This window comes from Momordica charantia (assembly GCF_013281855.1).
Source record: "Momordica charantia cultivar OHB3-1 chromosome 1 unlocalized genomic scaffold, Mcharantia_2.0 BLBB01000001.1, whole genome shotgun sequence".
NCBI classification, from domain to species: Eukaryota; Viridiplantae; Streptophyta; class Magnoliopsida; order Cucurbitales; family Cucurbitaceae; genus Momordica; species Momordica charantia.
Window position 1 is genome coordinate 14,445,374 of NW_028275157.1, and position 19,258 is coordinate 14,464,631.

At 34.2% G+C, this 19,258-nt stretch overlaps 4 non-coding genes across 4 annotated transcripts; all 4 read right to left on the minus strand.

Moving 5' to 3' along the window:
• Positions 1–7,320: 7,320 nt before the first annotated feature.
• On the minus strand, positions 7,321–7,402 carry TRNAS-AGA (transfer RNA serine (anticodon AGA)). Its single transcript has one exon. It is a non-coding gene; the product is annotated as a tRNA-Ser (tRNA).
• Positions 7,403–7,489: 87 nt separating this feature from the next.
• On the minus strand, positions 7,490–7,562 carry TRNAA-AGC (transfer RNA alanine (anticodon AGC)). Its single transcript has one exon. It is a non-coding gene; the product is annotated as a tRNA-Ala (tRNA).
• Positions 7,563–9,749: 2,187 nt separating this feature from the next.
• Positions 9,750–9,831, minus strand: TRNAS-AGA (transfer RNA serine (anticodon AGA)). Its single transcript has one exon. It is a non-coding gene; the product is annotated as a tRNA-Ser (tRNA).
• An 86-nt stretch (positions 9,832–9,917) lies between these two features.
• Positions 9,918–9,990, minus strand: TRNAA-AGC (transfer RNA alanine (anticodon AGC)). Its single transcript has one exon. It is a non-coding gene; the product is annotated as a tRNA-Ala (tRNA).
• Between the last annotated feature and the right edge of the window lie 9,268 nt (positions 9,991–19,258).

Here is a 19,258-nt window from a genome sequence, read left to right on the forward strand (position 1 = left end):
GTAGTAGAAAATCTGGGGTGTTTGTAAAAGCATCTTGTCTGTTTGACCACTGCACTTACTTCATTAATGCTACAACATCGTTAGGGTGGCCCAGAAGAGTCGACTCACTCTCCCCCTTGTGCCTTTATTTTACAAGATATTACTGAGTGATTGTAGATGTTTGGTACTTTTAACGAACTTATACCGTGTGTTTGCATTAAGATACTTATTTTGAAGTTTTCATCTCATCACTGTTTAGTATTAAGTGGAAGAAAACCTCATTGCTTGTTATAATATTTTCTTGAGTGAATATCGAGTGTTTAAGCATTTAGTCTATGTGGATTCGAACTTTCAACCACTTGCAATAGAAGAATTGGTAGCACAATTAGTAGACAACACCATCCCATTATTATCGTCGGAGCACGGCACACACACAGAGACAGTACATACAGTGCAGAGAGTTAGAAATTCACACCCTCACCTTTTCTTCTTCTCTCCGTCTATAAAACTCGTCTTTTTCCTCCATAACCACCACTCCATCTCTTCTTCTTTCTTATCCCACCACCACCACCTTTTCTTCTTCATACCCACGACCTCCGACGACACAAGCGAATGACAGGACCTCCAATCACCAACTCCAACGACCTCTGGCGACGTACGTACCCCGGTGACCTCCCTCCCGATAATACGCTTTGAGTGAGTAAATAGGTTGGAAAGAACCTTTTTTTTTAATAAGAAACCCAATTTTATTTTTAAAGTTAAACGAAATTTTAAATAAATTTTGAAAAGAAAATAAAGATTTTGATATTTAAAAAATAAAAAGGTTTTTCTTTCTCTAATTTTGTTTAAATAAGAGATTTTATTTTAAAATTTTAGTTAAATAAGTTGAAATAGTTTTTATGAAATAAACCTTGTTTGAAAAATAAATAAAGGAAAACTTTTTTTTGTTAGCTTTGTTTTATTTATTTTTTATATTAAAAAATAAGAGTCTTCTCGGGAGTTTTTTTTATTTTTTTTTTCCTTTTAAATTTTGTTTTTTAAAGAGTCTTTTTAATTTTTTTTAAGTGAGTTTTGTTTTTGTTTTTTTTTTTTTTTTTTTTATTTTTATATATGGAAGATTAATTTTTTTTGTCAGATCTGTAGGTTTTTTTAAAAAAACTGATTTTTAAAAAGAGAGCATTTAAAGAAAATCTTTTGGAAAGTTGTTTTAGAATATATTTTTTTTAATTTCTTTTAAACCGTCATTGTTTGGAAAGAATCTTAACAAAAAAGCAGTTTTCTAGCAAATAAATTTTGTTTAAAGTAAATTTTACTTTATTTTTAAATAAAAGTTTTTTCTTTTAAATAATCTCGTTAATGTTGAAATAAATAAAAAAGTTATTTATTTTTTTGTTTTAATTTAACAAAATTCGTAGGTTTTTTTTTAGTTTAAAAAAAATAAATTAAAACTTTTATTTGTGTAAAAGAATTCAATGTTTACATCTTAGGTGTTGGGATAATCGAGCCAAAACAGATATCCGTGTCCTACAAGGAAAATGATTTTCAAACCCTACTACCAATTCCTACAAGGAGTAGGATATTATTGTCTTATAAGGATTACAATATTGTTATTGGGATATTTGACCTCTTATAAATAGAACCCTTTTGTTAAGGTTTCATTTGTACAGAATTGAAATAAGGGAGACTTGAGTGATTGTGAGCAGTGTGTGAAAAAAGGATTTTGTATCCCGTGGGTTTTAGTGAGGGTATTTTCAAGTGTGTAATCCTAGGTAGTCGTTGTTAGGCTACTTAGAAGCAAGATAATAATATCTTGAGTGAGATCTCCATTGTAATATTCCCAACTATAGTTGAACTTGTTTTTTTTGCAGAAGACTAGACGTAGTCTCAAGATAGGGGCGAACCAGTATAATCTCTGTGGTGTTAAGCTTTTCTATCCCTATCTCTTATTCCTTTGTTATTGTTACTTACTCATCTGTTGTTAGCCTGTGGAAGGGGAAAATCAAATAGTTCATGTTTGAAGAACTTACAGGAGGATCGATTGATCTATATTATTTTTTCCCAACATTAGGATGTTGGTATAGTAGTAAGATTTTTGGTTTTTAATGTACATGACTCAAGTTCGAGTCTTTACATGCCTAATTTTATTGTTTTTACTAAATAATTATTTTAAATCTCATTTGATTTTAAAAAATGATTTTAAAGCAAAGTAAAAGAAAAATTAGTTAAAAATTTATTGCAATTTTTATTTCTTGCTTCCAAGAATGTACTGTTCGTAGAACCCTCAACCAACATATGCTATTAAACAAATGATTTAAGTGAACAATAATGTGTTTTATGAGAAATTTGATAAACTCTTTTTTTTTCTGTTCTTTTTTTAACATTTGGTATAGTTTTACATAATTCTTCATGTATAATAGTTTTCAAACACCTAATATCTCATCAATTTTTTCCTTTGGGTTGAATAAAGGATGAGGATTTAATCTCAATTGGCTTCGATAGAGTAAAGATGTTTTAACCACTTAATTGTATTTATGTTGACAAACATCTCTCATCATGCTACTATAAATATTATCGAATCAAATAATAATAATGTCCACAAGCTAAGTAAAAAAAAAAAAATGCTGGACAGTGGACCTAAATATATCTTGATGGGAAGAATATTCTTGAATTTGATATATTAAAAAGATAATCAATTTGGAAGGTCCAAAACCTCGCTCAACCCAATCAATTTTTTATGACAATTTTCTTTATTCTATTTTATCTTTTTTAACTGTCAATTTTCATGTCTTGAAATTAGATATGAATAATTTAGCCCAAGCACAACAACGGCGTAATTATTAGGGACGCACCGTAAAAGATATTTAGGCTCATGGTACTTTTATAAGTCTTAAGACTCCAATCTTTTCTTTAACCAGAAGAAAAAATAGATGAATGAAAACATTTATTAGTTAGTTATAAACGATCACATAATAATAATTATGAATAGAACAAAACAATAATAATGGCAACTCAATAAATTTGACATAATAATGTTCATTTTGACATAATATTCTTTAGGATAAAGTTTGGCCCCAAGTGTAAAAGGATGTGTTTTGGGTCACTAACCTTATCAAGTCATGCTTATCAAAATCAACAAATTTATGAATTTCCTAAAAATCTTAGAATATTGGGGTAAAATTTATTGAGAAAACCAAAATTATACATTTTTAGTCACTGAATTAATGGCTATTAATAACTCCAATGTCTTTTTTAATTATAAAAAATAATAATAATAACCCTCCAATGTCTTTGATTTGTCTAAAATATGCTTTCCATAAAAGAAAAGGGGAAAGGGATCCCATTTCTTATTTTGGCCTAAAACAGATGGGATGCCCTCTCTAATATTGGGGATGCCAAAAGGGTCACAAATTAAAGAACATAACATCCGATATCTTATCTTCAACTTATATATAGGAATATAAGATAAAGTTTATTTTTAGCCTATTCTTTTCTTCTCTAATTTTTGTCTCAATCCTAGTAAAGTTAATTAGTATTTTGAAACTATTATGGGAATTAGGGAAATATTAAATTGTATTATTTGTCTCTATATTTTAAATTGTCTCTATATCAGTAAACTATTGTTGATAGGGTGCTAATGATCTAATGGAGTATTCTAGTCAACATTTTTTTTTAGTTAAATTAGCTGTCAATTTTTTTGAAGTATGAATTATTGGAATTAAGAAAGTACAAAACTGAAACTACATATAAGTATGGTTGGAGGCGAATTTGGACCCGTCACGTGTCTGAATTGACGTGTAGATGAAATTAAAATTTTTCCTAAGATTGTTTAGGTCGGCGGTCACTGATCGAGCTGAAAGGACGAGCCGACCTTCAACGGAGTGCGTAAACGTGTTTCTTCCGAACCCGACAACACGCCGTATTTTTAGGGTGTGTAGAGTTCCTGTCGGGCCTAGTTTCTATAAATAGAAACCTTAGCCTTAAATGCAAGGTACGTAATCTTAGATAGACTCGGCAAGTTAGCTCGGACTAGAACTGACTTGATCGTCGGAGTGCTAATTTTGTTTTGCAGGTCTCGAGAGTGTTCTGGGAAGGTATTGGACCATTGACCGTAGTTCATCATTCCGTTCTACGTTACATCCGAACTCGGCAATTTCGAGCTCCAACACACATAAACTTGATACAAAAGTTGACCAATAAAATATTGCAACCAAATTTTATTTTTTATAATAATAATGGGCATTTGATTAATTATCTAAAACCACATGCCAAGATTAAGTGGAAAATGCAATTCTCATCAAATAGAAAAATGGAAAATAAATATTTCATCCATGTTACTGACTGTGTTCATGGGTTCAATTTTATCTTTTATTTGTCGGGAACTTGATGGGTTCTTTTATTGTGAATTTCTCATTTTACATGGGTAGGATAAATATAGCAAAATAAAGAATGGAAGAAAATTTATACAAATCTACCATTTGAATTAGTTCACACTATATGACTATGCTCAGGTTAGCATTTCAAAATGAAATTAAAAATATGATGGTATAAAATATTCGTTGCGGCCAACCTTTTTATAATGGTAATATGGAAATGTCACCATATTGACATTTCTCATCAACATGTTCATAGGTTCGATATCAACAAGAGAGATAAATTGACATTTCCATATAGTATCACAAAAAATTGGCAAAATATATATATAAAAAATCATTAATATGGACTTGATAATGATGTTAATAATTTTTAGGTTAAAAAACATATTTGGTCCATGTACTTCTGCTAAAATAACGATTTAATCTCTAAACTTTAATTTTTAACGATTTTAGTCCTTGTACTTATAAATTGATAACAATTTAGTCCATAAACTTTAGTATGTAACAATTTAGTACCTGTAGTTTAAAATTAGTAACAATTTAGCTCCCTATTGTAAAAAATCTCGTCAGAATTAAATGTCAATTTTTATCATATAAAAATTTAGTCTCTATAATTTATAAACACATTTGATCTCTCATTTGATTATCAATCTACAAATACAATAAACTTAACAACAACAAAAAATCACCAATAGGACTAAATTGTTACGTACTAAAGTACATGAACAAATTATTACCAATTTGAAAGTATAGGGACTAAATTGTCATAAACTAAAGTTCAGGGACTAAATTAAGTATATAGACCAAAATATTTTTTTAACCCTAGTTTTTAATTTATTTCAAAATAGTGAAGGGTTTATTTGTTAATTTAAATATTTGTTATGAATTTTTTTTTTCAAAAATATCCAATGTCATCGATATATTATAACGATATTTTTGTCAATTTTGAGATTCAAAATTTCCATTATTTTTATAAATCCCCAACTTGTTGCATTGGGTTTGAATCACTAAGGCCCATATCCACTTTCCAGCCCAAATCTCGTGTTACTTGGGCAAAAATAATAATAATAAATATATACAATTTTTAATGTATGAATTACCCTTACATATTTGGATCAAAAGTCAATTATCAACGATAATGGATTATTGTTCTATCTACAACTAAATTTGACTAATTATGTATCAAATTATTATCAATCATCAATGTATATCTTTAATATTTGACTATTTTAACTCTTTTATTTGTTGAATGTAAATCAATAATCAAAGACAGCCATTTTAATATATTAAAATCTCGAAATCTTAAAAAAAAATATTTTTACAAAAACAAAATGCATTTTAATCTACAAGAAATTTAGACGCGAGCATTTTGCATATATATTAAACTTCACGATTTAGTGATTAATTTAGTGAAAGTTTTCATCCAAGTATAGGACATATAGAAAAGAAGGAAAATGATTGAATCTATTATCAAATCTATAGTAATAGATTTTTAGTTCTTAATAGTAGTAAAGTTGTATATAAAATTTATGTCAATTTCATCCATTTATCACATAACACTTTTCATCAAAATTTCAATATAATAATTTATCCTAGTTTGCCACTTCATCAATCTAAATATCAAAAAAAATTGTGTATATATCATTCTATTTTATCCTTAAACACTCTCTCTAATTATATATATATGCTATACGTCACCAAAATAGCACATTCATTATGAACGAGAAAATTATAAACTCATAAATAAAATTATGTCGAATATGACACAAAATAGAAACAACTTTTAAACTACTTATTATTAAATAAACATAAAATTAAAAGTCTAGAAATTTAAGTAGACAATTTTCAAGTTGAAGAATCTAATGAGAGGCACCAAAGCTTGGAGATCCATTAAACCACATTATACATAGCTTAGTAAAATTATAATCAATTAAAACGAAAACCCCAAAACAAAAATAGCACAAAATTAGAAGTACCCTACTCAGGCAAAGATTAAGAAACTGAAAACTATTGCTCTAATGGATAGTCATGGCCCATTTGATTTCCCATTAGTTATATGTTCCCAATCTCGTTCTATATATATATATATATATATATATATATATTATTACAACCCAATTGACATATATTTAAAGAACAAGTGCCATTTTATATATAGAGAGAGAGAGTGACTTTAATATTGTTTCCAAGGAGAACAATGGAGATTAGAGCAAGAAGAAGTGAACTCAGTAGAGCATTTACCTCCAATCCCATCACAACACTTGCATTCAATTCCCAAGCTACTCAAAATCTTTGCGTTCAATCCCTCAAAATTACCTTTCATAAAGAAAAACCCCATAATCAAATGAAGAATAAGATTTATAGAAGTAATAAAAACAATAATAATACCTTGTTCTTGTTCATGTTGCAGATGGGAGATCGGAAACGGCCTCGTAGCTTCAGAAACAGTCACTAGAAGTAGTAGAAGAAGCAAACCCAGAAACAAACATTTCTTCATCGAATGAATGAATTAATGATGAGGAATAAAGGATTCAGAAATTAAAGCTGGGCTTTTTGTTCTCTTTTCTTCACACGAATGGTAGGAGGTGGGAATATGCAACACGTTTCTTTCTTTACAACGTTTAAGTTTTTCATTGGCTTTTCGAGGGGAAATGGTGTGGGAATTTCCTCTCTTGTCTTTTTTTTTTTTTTCTTTTTTGTTTTGTGTGGAAAATTTAGAGACGGAACCAAAATAATTTGATTGGGAATGTTTTTCTCGAAGACTTTATTATGTGGGTCGTCTCTGTTGGTTTCGTCATTTTTTAATGCTTTCACTTTGATTTTCGTTTCTTTGTTTTTGTCCTGTTTCCCGATTGTAATTTTGATTAAGTATGACTCGTAGGCTTCGAACCATTAATCGGTTTGTTCATTATATTTTGGAACTTTGTAAACTATTATTATACTGTAATAATAATTTCAAAAAAAAAAACGTGAGCGGCAGGATTCGAACCTGCGCGGGCAGAGCCCACATGATTTCTAGTCATGCCCGATAACCACTCCGGCACGCCCACTTGATTGGCCAAAGTTGGGTTTTTAACGGATATAACAAATATAGTTGTACTTTTTGATTAAAGAAATATAAAATAAACAGAAGATTTTGGAGATGCGGGGTATCGATCCCCGTACCTCTCGCATGCTAAGCGAGCGCTCTACCATCTGAGCTACATCCCCACTGATGAATAATATTTAATTTAATTTATATTTTAAAACAAAAACTAATAGAGCCAAAACATAGTTTTCTTATTTATATCTATAATTCTTTTTGTTGGACTACAATCATCTGTACTTGTTGAAAAGTAATAATGAGTTGAAGAAATTATCGAATTAAATGTGTTTATCCAATAATTAAAGGTCATGAGAATAAGATTTAGCCATGGGGAGAGAATTCTCTCTTGCCTTTTCTTTTTGTCTTTTTTTTTTTTTTTTTTTCTCTTTTGTGTGTATTATTGAATATTACTATGGTGCTTTTAAATTCAATTGAAATTCTCAAAATTTTAAGAGTTTTCAGAGTACCAAATAATCATCTAACAGAATAGTCACATGGCTAATACTAAAAGATCCCAAATTAACAAATCCACAGTTTTACCAACAAGTCTGTTAAAGAAATAATCTAGAAGATGGCTGAGGTGTTTCCTTTCTTCAAAATCTTTATTTTTAATATTTTTGGAAAGCTCAAAACGGTAAACTTTCATCTATTGCTTTTTTTTCCTAAGAGTACAACATATGTGGAGATATATGTCAATTACCGTTAAGCTATATTTGCTTAACACATGAACGGTTGATTTAATGTATTTGTCATTTAACAATAGTTGGTAATCATCCTTTTATAAAGAGGATGAAGCGGGCATCTCGACTATAATTAAAAATATGGGGTTGGGTGGATCAACTTAATTTGTTAGTTTCGAGTTGTTACAACTAATTAACAGCAAGCATTTTGTCTCAAATAGGTATTATTCAATTGATTAATTGTCCATTACATTACAAGTAATGTATTAGTGAAACAAGTGATTTTGCCCATTAAAGTTTCAAAGCAATATATCCATGTTTAGTGGTCATAAGTAATTAATAAAGAGAGATTCTTCATGGTATTTGGTACAAGTAGAATAATGATTTCTTTAACAAGACAAATTGAGGCTCATATATAGTTATGCAAAGAAATTTGTAAATACAAATTCATGGTTGAAGTGGACTTGCTACAAACTCCGATCCAATTTCTGAAGGGAGTGTAGAGAGAAGTAGAACATATGTGTTTATGAACCTAACTTAGATTCAAGTGATTGGCAATATAAAATTAGATATCTTCTTAAGAGATAGACGCAACAAAATACACAGCAACGAGTAAAAGAGTTTGAATTTGAAATTTTCACTTAAATTTTTTTTAGTTCAATATATGAGAGTGAGGTTCGAACTCACAACTTTTTGGTTGGAGATACATGTCAATTATCACTGACTCATGGCAAATTTTCACTTGAATGGATGACCAAAAGATGGGTAAAAAATAATTATGAAAGAGGAAGAAATCGTTCCTAAACTTAACTTCGTGCTAGAGAAAATACACGTAGCCTTGTCCTCAAAGGTATTTGTATTTTTATGTTGTTCATATTAACAAATTTAGTAATTGTAATGTTCCCCTAATTTGAACTCATTTGAACTAATTGAACCGGTAAGGCCGCAATTTTTTACTATAAAGTTGTGACTCCTTTTATTTCATGGGTTTCCATGATTAATTAGTTATTAAAAAAAACTTCATTAGTACAAAGAGGTCGAGGTAAATCTTAAAAAATTTAGAGAGATTGAGTTAAATCATGGTGGATGATATATTGTACTAGTTTTCTTGACTATCAAATTTAGGGGAGGTTACAAGTTATATTCTCTATTTTAAAAATAGTTCAAATATATATTCACGTCAAATATAGAAGTCATACCTTTAAAAAAATTACTTATATCTTTTACCAATTGATACTTATATCTTTCATAAGATTGAAATTTTGATCATTTACCTCACATTTTGTTGAATTGGAAATAAATACTTTTTTTTGGTAATTCCTAAAACGAAACCCAAATTGTCGAACTATATAATTACTTGATTGATTTAATGTCTCATTGGCCAATACAAATTAGACAAACAATAATTGCAATTTGCATTGTACTAATAAAAATTACAATTTGCAGTTAATAAATAGAATAATAGAATAATCAGAGAAGGGAAAAAAAAATCAGAAGCAATAAAAATATAAAATAAAAAACCCGGGAGCGACAGGACATTGCAATTTGCATTGTACTAATAGATTAATAGAATATCAGAAGGAAAAAAAAAAAAGAATAATTCAGAAGCAATAAAATATAAATTAAAACACTCGTGAGCGGCAGGATTCGAACCTGCGCGGGCAGAGCCCACATGATTTCTAGTCATGCCCGATAACCACTCCGGCACGCCCACCTTATTGGCCAAAGGCGGCTTTTTAAATAAATAATTACTATAATTTTACTTTTTTATCAAAGAAATATAAAATGAACAGAAATTTTTGGAGATGCGGGGTATCGATCCCCGTACCTCTCGCATGCTAAGCGAGCGCTCTACCATCTGAGCTACATCCCCTTTTGGATAAATAGCTGTGCTTTAATACAATTAATACAATTAATGTAATGTATAACTTTTCTTTCTCATGGAGTAAACTCCTCTCTGAATCTGGGGGTGGAAGGGAAGATGGATCTAACATCGCTCTAAGGTTGTCTTTCTTTTCTTTTGATTCTTAACCTATCTACTAAATAAATCTGATTTGGGTATCTCTCTTGTTCGATCTCTTGATAAAATCTAACTATCCATTCTCAGGAATCATGATAAAGGCGTGGTTAACCTTCATGATTGAGAATTTATAGTTAGGAGATATGAAGATGATTGAATATAGATCGATTGATCGAAGAATTCGATTTAATTAAAAGATAGATTATTATCAAAATAAAAAGATTGAGCCTAGAAAGATCTTATTTCCATCTCCTAGATATCTCCAGATTCCCTTTTTCTCCTATGATATCTAAACTCCTCTCAAAAATCTCTCCCCATTCTCAACCCATCGTCGACACAGCTTCCTCTTCCTCTTCTTCTTCTTCAAGCAAGCAAAAATCAGAAAATGATTTTTCAAAGATTTTAGCCGAACACAATTCAGCTGAAGCCCATCTAGCTAAGGTTGAAGATCGACTAAAAAATTGGTCTATCCCCAAGATAGATCCAAACCAGGTATACAAAATAAATACCTTCAATTTCTCCCAGCAAGACGTCATCGTCATCACCGAGGAGAACGTGGCTATGAAGGATGAATTCACGGAGATCACTCTTCTCCCTGAAGAAACCCTCTTCAAAGTCAGGAACAAATTCAAATACCTCCATATTGGATGTGTTCAAGTAGTCTTGAAACCTCTCTTTAGAGAAGGCTTAGATGTCCCAGTTTATCTCGCTCTTCGAGATAAAAGACATCTCAACTTCACTCCCTCTCTTGTAGGGATCGTAGAATCAAATCTGGTTCAAGGACCAGTTTACTTCAACTGCAAACCAGGACTTACCGTCTCCCTTCAAGACAAGAACATTATGGACGTGCTATGTCTAGATGTTCATTCCGAAGGCCTTGAGCTAAAAGACGGATCTCTTCCGTTTGCTGTTTCATATCGCATCTATTACAAATTGATGCATACCAACCTTTCTCCAAAAGCACTCGGTGTTTCTCCAAAAGGGTACACCATGCTAATGGAAGTCAATCTCGAAAAATCTTCAATGACTATTCCGAAGACACTTCGTTGGGATGAAATCTCTAGAAACACCATCTGGAGACTTCAAGGAGTTTCAGCCCCCGCCAGAAGAATTAACACGGAGGCATCAATTACCGAATTTCCAGACGGAAATGTCGAAGTACAATTCAATACTGAAGCAAAATACCCCAGAATTAGAGAGGTTATGAGCAGCCGCCGAAGCGTATCTTCAGATGCAAGATCGGTGAGCACTATTAATAGATCTTTTAAAAGATCTGAATCCATGCGAGCATCAGTAGATTTCACTCATCAAATCCCTGACGTTCACTACGAAGAAGGATCACTCTCTCCAACCCAATCCGATATGGAAAGGAGAACTGAATATGCCTTCAATCAAATAAACGTTATCTCAAAAACAGAGGAACGTTATAAAGAATTATACAGCAAGTACATCGACATGTGGATTGCTGCTCCCAAAGAAACTAGAAAACCCGTCATGACCCTTGGCGATTTCACCTCAAAGATACAAAACCAAGAGCTAGTAAAGAACGAAGCTCTAGTCAAAAGACTCCAAGCTGATGGACAGGTAGCGGTCATCAGAAATGGCACTGTTTGGGTAACTGCCAGAGGCAAAGAAATAGCTTCTACCTTCCCCCCAGAAGAAGAAGCGACCTTCTCTCATCCGGTGATACCTGCCATAAAGATGGTGTCTTCACCCTATAAAACAATAGATGAAGACAAAGTCCAGAAAGTTGGTGTTCGAGAAATCAAAAATATCCAGCATCAACTCAACTACTCAAAAAAGATCCTCTCTGAGGTATCTAAAGTTGTAGAAAGAATTGAGAATCCAGTTCTTCCTACCGTCTCAAAGATTCCAGGGATCCCTCCAGTAGACCCCTGCCAGCCAATCTTTCAACCAAATAGTTTTAAGATTGGACCTCTCAAAGAAGACCCCTCAGATCTTTTTGCTGAGATCAACAGAAGATTTTCTTCTTTGTCCCTTAATAAAGGAGAATCTCCTCAAAAACCCGAGGCAGCCAAAAGTATAAATGTAGTGACCACCATGCCCACTACTTCACATGCTACATCCTCAACGATACTTCCGGTTACCATGCACACGGAAGTAAAAAATCATTATCCAAGACCATCTCCTCCAGATATGGGATGGGACGATCTCCGCCATGACCAACGAACTTATGACGGATCTTCAATAATTACTTGGAATATTGATGGGTATTCTGAAGCTCAAATGATGAATACTTTTCAAGAAATGATGATGGCAGCCACTGCCTTCAGCACCAAGAAGTCGGTTTTACAGACAACCCACATCCTTATCTCTGGCCTTTCTGGAAACCTAAGAAGCTGGTGGCAAACCAGCTAACCGACGAAGATAGAACGAAAATCCTGACGGCGACTAAATCGGTAGTCAAGCAGGAAGGTTCTAATGCTATGCAGATTGATGAGCCAGACATGGTAAATCAATTAATCTATGCTATGACCAAGAATTTTATTGGTAGCACTCAAGTATACTCAGATCTCAACGCCAAAGCTCTTTTAAGCCTTCGATGCCGAAATATGAGTAACTACAAATGGTATAAAGACACCTTCCTGGCGCGTCTTTACTCCATCACGACATGCGGAGCAGATATCTGGAAGCAAAAGTTCGTTGAAGGACTTCCATATTATATTGCTCAAAAATACTACCAGACTGCGGTAGTAAACTCTGGAACTAATCGTATCGATTGGGCGGAGTTAACATTCGGAGACATTAACGCCACGATTCAACAGATATGTGTTAATCTCTGTCTCGAGAATAGGCATACAACTAAAGTCATCAAAGATCCTGACTACCGAAAGGAATTGAGAACTTTTTGCAAACAATATGGTATTGATAATAGACCTGAAGAAGAACGGAAGAAGAAGAAGAAATCTTCCAACAAGCGACTCTTCAACAAGAGCAAATCAAAAGATTCCGAATTACCAAGGCGTAAACGGAAATATTACAACAGGAACAAAGGAAAGAAGGACTATTCTAAGAATCGTCCTTATAAGTCCTCTGTTGTCTGCTACAAATGCAACCGCAAAGGACACTACTCCAGTAAGTGCCCTTTGAAGGACAAAATCAACTCTCTGACTATAGATGAAGAAACAAGACAATCTCTTCTCTATGCCATCAGAAGCGAAGAAGAAAGCTCTTTGAGTTCCGAATCTTCTACCGATAATGATGAGATCAACCTCATAAACGAAAAAGGTTCTAAGGAAGAGACGTTCTATTCTCAAAGTGATTCCTCTGAAGAAGATGAAATTATTCCTTGCACTGGCCATTGCGCTGGAAGAAGCCATGGCCATATCAACGTCATCAGTAGAGATCAAGAGGCTCTCTTTGATCTAATTGATAGACTACCCGATGAAGAATCCAAGAGAATGTGCCTTGTGAAACTTCGGGAAAGCCTTGAAGCAGAAGCTCTTCAAAGGAAACCTGATTATAACCTAATAGAATACTCTTTTCAAGATATTCTAAAAAGGGTCAAAGGAGAAGCCAAGAAGCCGATCCAAATTGAAGATCTCCACACTGAAGTGAAGAATCTCAAAAGAGAAGTTGCTAGTAACAAGCAACGACTTTCTACTCTTTGAATTCGCCTTTGGAAAATTCCAAGAGTCAGAATCAACAGAAGGAGAAACCTCCTCTTCAAGACCTGAACAGACCTTACAGATTGGTTCACCAAGCGGGATCAATTACATCAGTAAAGTTCAGAATCAGAAGTGGATGTCCAAGATTATGTTCAAAATCCGAGACTTCCAACTAGAGACGTTCGCACTTATCGACTCTGGAGCCGATCAGAACGTTATTCAAGAGGGATTGGTCCCTTCAAAATACTTTGAAAAAACCAAAGAAAGTCTCAGCGGAGCCGGTGGAAATCCGTTGAATATCAAATACAAATTATCAAAGGTCCACATCTGCAAAGACAACGTGTGCCTTATCAATACCTTCATCCTGGTCAAAAACCTCAATGAAGGAGTAATTCTAGGTACCCCTTTCTTGACTCAATTATATCCTTTTTCAGTCACTGATAAGGGAATTGTCTCAAAGAAGTTCAACAAAGAAATTATCTTCGAATTCAGTAAGCCAATAATTCCAAGGTATATTTCGTCCATTGAAGAAGATAATGAATGATATCTTCAACAAATACCAAGAATTCACAATAGTATACATTGATGACATTCTGGTATTCTCAAACACTGTAGATCAGCACTTCAAGCATCTCCAGTTGTTTCTCAATATCATCCGAGCAAATGGTCCTGTGGTATCCCAACCAAAGATTAAATTGTTCCAAACGAAGATTAGGTTCCTCGGTTATGATATTAATCAAGGGATCATCAAACCCATCCAAAGGTCTCTGGAATTTGTGGATAAATTTCCAGACGTTATACAAGACAAAACACAACTACAGCGGTTTTTGGGTTGTGTGAATTATATTGGAGACTTTATCAAAAATCTTCGTACAATCTGTCGGCCACTCTATGACAGATTGAAAAAGAATCCAAAGCCTTGGACTGTAGAACATACACGCGCAGTCCAATCAATCAAATCACTGGCGAAAAGCATCAAATGCTTATCCTTAGTGGATGAACAGGCGCACCTGATTATTGACACCGACGCCTCAGAAATCGGTTACGGCGGTGTTCTCAAACAGGAAGTTAACGGAAGAATCTCCATAATCCATTATCATTCAGGAATATGGAATAGTGCCCAGAAAAACTATTCCACAGTAAAGAAAGAAGTATTAGCAATAGTACTTTGCGTTCAAAAGTTCCAGGGAGATCTTATCAACAAGGATTTCACTGTACGAACAGACTCAAAAGCAAGCAAATACATCTTCGAAAAAGATGTAAAAAATCTTGTCTCAAAGCAAATCTTCGCAAGATGGCAGGCAATATTATCTTGCTTTGATTTCAAAATCGAGCCTATAAAAGGAAGTGAAAACTCCCTTGCTGATTACCTCTCAAGAGAACATCTCTTGAAGACACCAAAATCAGCTCTGACCTCCCTTCCTCAAGATGGAACCTCCTCCCGGTCGGAGACGGCCAAACTCCCAGCGGCCTCCGCCGCAAAACAATTAGCGACCCCTGTCGCCGAGAAATGAATCAAGCATTTCTCCTCAAGCAGCAGCATCCTCTTCTAGGGCTGCCACCTCAAAGGGCAAAAGGCCCGTCACTCAAACATCTGTACCATCTCCAATGAGTGCAGAAAATTATGCTATGGATATCCAGTTTGAAACGGTATCCAGGCGTCAGCAAGGTTCTTCCCAAAGAGCCTTGACTATTCAAACAGGCCCTCCAAGCCTTCCAACCCCTTCAAGTACGTTGTTACGCCCTCGCGGCAATACAACGAGGAATAGGCGCCCTGCTACGGCAGCCGTCACTTCCAGACCAACGATTCCGAGGAACCCTTCCTCGTTTTCTCAAATAGTTAGGCCGAAGGTTTTTCAGCCAAGGCCTCCAATCACTGGGTATTTCACCAAAACTACCCTAGTAGATTCAATTATTGAACCAGAGTTCGACGGACCTTCAGTCCAAGAAGTCTGCAAGCAAATATTTCCTCAAGGCTTCAACTACCTGCCAGAGGATCTTCAAAAAACCCGAACTTATTATGAGTTTATTCTAGTAGATTCAAAGTTTGCAGAAATAACTCATGTTCCAGACAGAAATGATCCTTCTAGGACCATTTACTCAAAGCTCAGGATCTTCCGCATCCTTACCCCTTCCTCTTGGAAACAGGGCATGTTTGTAGGGAAGAGACTGTCAGTAACCTTCCAACCGCAAACTTACAATTACCGCGACTACATGAAAGCGTGGTATATTGTCTTCTGGTTGCAAGGCTATAACCATTCCTGGTTTGTGACATTCTGTAAGCAAGCTTACAAGTCTCACTTTCCAATTTGGTTTCAAACATGGTGGACTTACTTTGGACTCTCCGAAGAGATCTTTCCGGTAGAAGTTCAGAAATCTTACCACCTATTTCAACAAAGTATCTATTCGTCTCCTCTCTCCAAGACGTTTAGATTCGCTTTGTATTTTCAAATACCATGGATCCTTTGCTGGAATTTCCAGCTAGGACCCAGTGGAAATTTTAAAGCGTTGAGCAAAGCTCTCCGCGTCAAATGGTGGGAAAAATTCGATTATTCCTACCTAGAATCAGACAAGATGAAGGATTGGTTGAAAACCAATGTTCATCTCCAAGACGTCACAAGGCAAGAAGATGAAAGCTTCCTTCTGGCGAAAAATACCATCATGAGTTCACTTGCTGGAGCCGGATCTCAAGCCGACTTCAACTCGGTCCTCAATACCGTCGCAGTTCAGATTTCTGATCCCGACGATGTCCAGACGGATGTTGACTCATCCGCCTCTGTCAACGATGATGCCGTAGACGACGAAGAAGACTTCGATCCCTTCGATAGATACGACATCAACGACCCATATCTAGATTCACAGCCCAGCTGAGACTAGATATTTCAATTGTTTAATTTTAATTTCTTATTATGTAAATTAATTTGTTTAAATTTCATTTTGAATTTTCGATAAGATCATTGTATTCCGATCTTATCATCACTATCCCAGTTTGTTTTTGTGAAGGACTTGCAGAAGAAATCACGATGCAGTAGATGGCATGCTTCTGATGTAGAATAACCAACCACAAGGCAACGCAGGTAGCGTACATGATTGACTCAGATGAGAGGATTCCATATCTCACAAGGCAACTCTAGTCGAAAATCTATGGTGTTCCTTGGGCAGTGAAAGGCGGGAAGCCGAGAGTAAGACCCTGGATGGAACGGCCTAATTGGAAACCAGAGGAGCCTTTACGATTGATATACAGAATCCGCAATCCTCGCTAAATCAGAAGAAGCCGGGTGACTTCATCAGATTTCTAAAGCAAGGCATCCAGTCCAAAAACAGTCATATCAGCCTTTATTTTCTTATTTTGTCAAGTTGTAATTATTTCCGCTTACTTTATTTCTTTTCCTGCTTTTTCAAAGATAAGATGCCTCTTGTCGGCCACGCTTATCTTTACTTTTTAAAAGTAGATTCCAAAGAGATAAGATGCCAGTCAAGGACGTGTCTTGTCGGCCATACTCTATCTCTTTAGGTTGTATCAAATTATGTTGAGACAAGTGTCAAGACAATAGTAAGAAATCAATAATTGTACCCTGGTGCAATTATCGGTTCTCTTCTATATATAGCACTTGGCCTCGACCCTCAATGAAAATAAAGCAACAAAATGCTCTCACTCTTTACATGATGAAGGAGCACTTTCTCAAACAACATTAATTTATTGTTTGAACGTGTTCTTCAATCGAACGGTGTGACGATAGGATGTGTGATTCTCTTTTATGTGTATAATAAGAACTCGTGGGTGACACTATTATCCATTAGCAACGTAAGGTGAAAGCCATATAAATTTTTAGAATAGTAAGAATATATATATACACTTAACCAAACATCTCCTTTGAAATTCTCAATTGTAACGATGATGGCCTCATCCAAGCTCTGATCCAATGCCTAGGAGATTGTCCTCATTAAAACATCAGTATTAATATATCTTGTAAGTATTAAACTAGGAATAGGTCGTCTCTTCCATTTTTGGTTGATTGGGGTCTAATTTTCTAATGGTAATATGATTCTGACTGCGATGAACTCTAGTTTTTAATTTTGCTTTCATAGTTTTGAATTCCTCTAATTTTAGGGCTCATTCTATACAATATTCGATTAAGTTGTTCTTCTGATGGTACATTGGGTTGTTTCTTCTGTGTCATACTCACTGCCCACCTAATAAGCACAAATACACAAAGCTTTTTCTTATTCAGTAGTTTTTAAGCCTTACAAGAAAGCCATTGAACTTTTTTTTTTTTTTTTGTAGTATACTAAACTTAGAATTGAAGTGGACAGGTGATTTTCTATTATATATGAGCATGTGAGATTATACAATATTTTTTGGAATTGAGTTGTGTGATTGAACTTTTCTTTTTTCTTCCTCTAGGGGAAGTTATTCATGAACTTATTAGTTGACATATTTTTCTGTTGTTATAATTAATTAACAAGACCAGCAAAAAAAGTATCCCTATAAAACTAACCTATTAATTAACAAAATAAACTTGTGTAACTTGGTGTGAAGAATATATTATTCTTCACTATATAAAGGAATATATAGAAAACATGGCAATTAAAAATATATACACACATATAAACCATAATAATTCATACTAATAATTGTTTGAGGTATGATTTTAGAATAAGTATACTTTATTGATGTCAGATTTAGGGTTAGAGGGCTGAAGTGACTTAGCCAAGGTGATGAGACCTACACTAAGAACTCACACTAGTAGATTACTCTGCCCAACCCAGAGTGCTTAAATTAGTATTTAAGATCTAGATGAAGTCGAGTTAAGAAAAGGTCATCTCATGTACCTTTTTCTTCGAGAGGGATTTTGCTATTTATAGAAAATCTGATGGATGTGACTTGTGTATCCCAGAAGACTGTATACTGACACGATCCAAGGTCGAAGGTTATGAGATGTTCTCCACCTCATATGTGGTCAAGATGGGCTCTATCTCACACGTGGTCAAAAGTGTGTGGTCCACTTCTCAAGGTCTTTTGTTGCTAAAATGGCCTACACCTTTCATGTGGCCGAGGTGGGCTTCACTCTCATGTGCCCAAAGATGTGCCTCACCTCTTAGATTCTAGACGTATGCTCCACCTCTCAAATGGCTGAGCACCTCACTTTTGGCTCAAGTGTGTTCTACCTCACTTGGGACAAAGGTATGCTCTATCTCATTGCCATATAATTTGATGAATGATGGACAATAGATGTAATATTTATACCCCTTTCTTTTATTTTTAGAAATGATATCATGTGACTTACGTTAATAGATTATTATAATCAAATTTAGTTGTCTGGATTGAACAACAATCAACGTAAGACTCAAACTTGAAACTTTAAAATAAGTGATAGCTCTCGACCAGATAAGCTATAGGAATACATTAGTGTAAACAAATATATACCCATAACAGTAACGTATTCCTATATTCCTATAGCTTGTCTTTTAAAGTTTCTAATTAATATAGA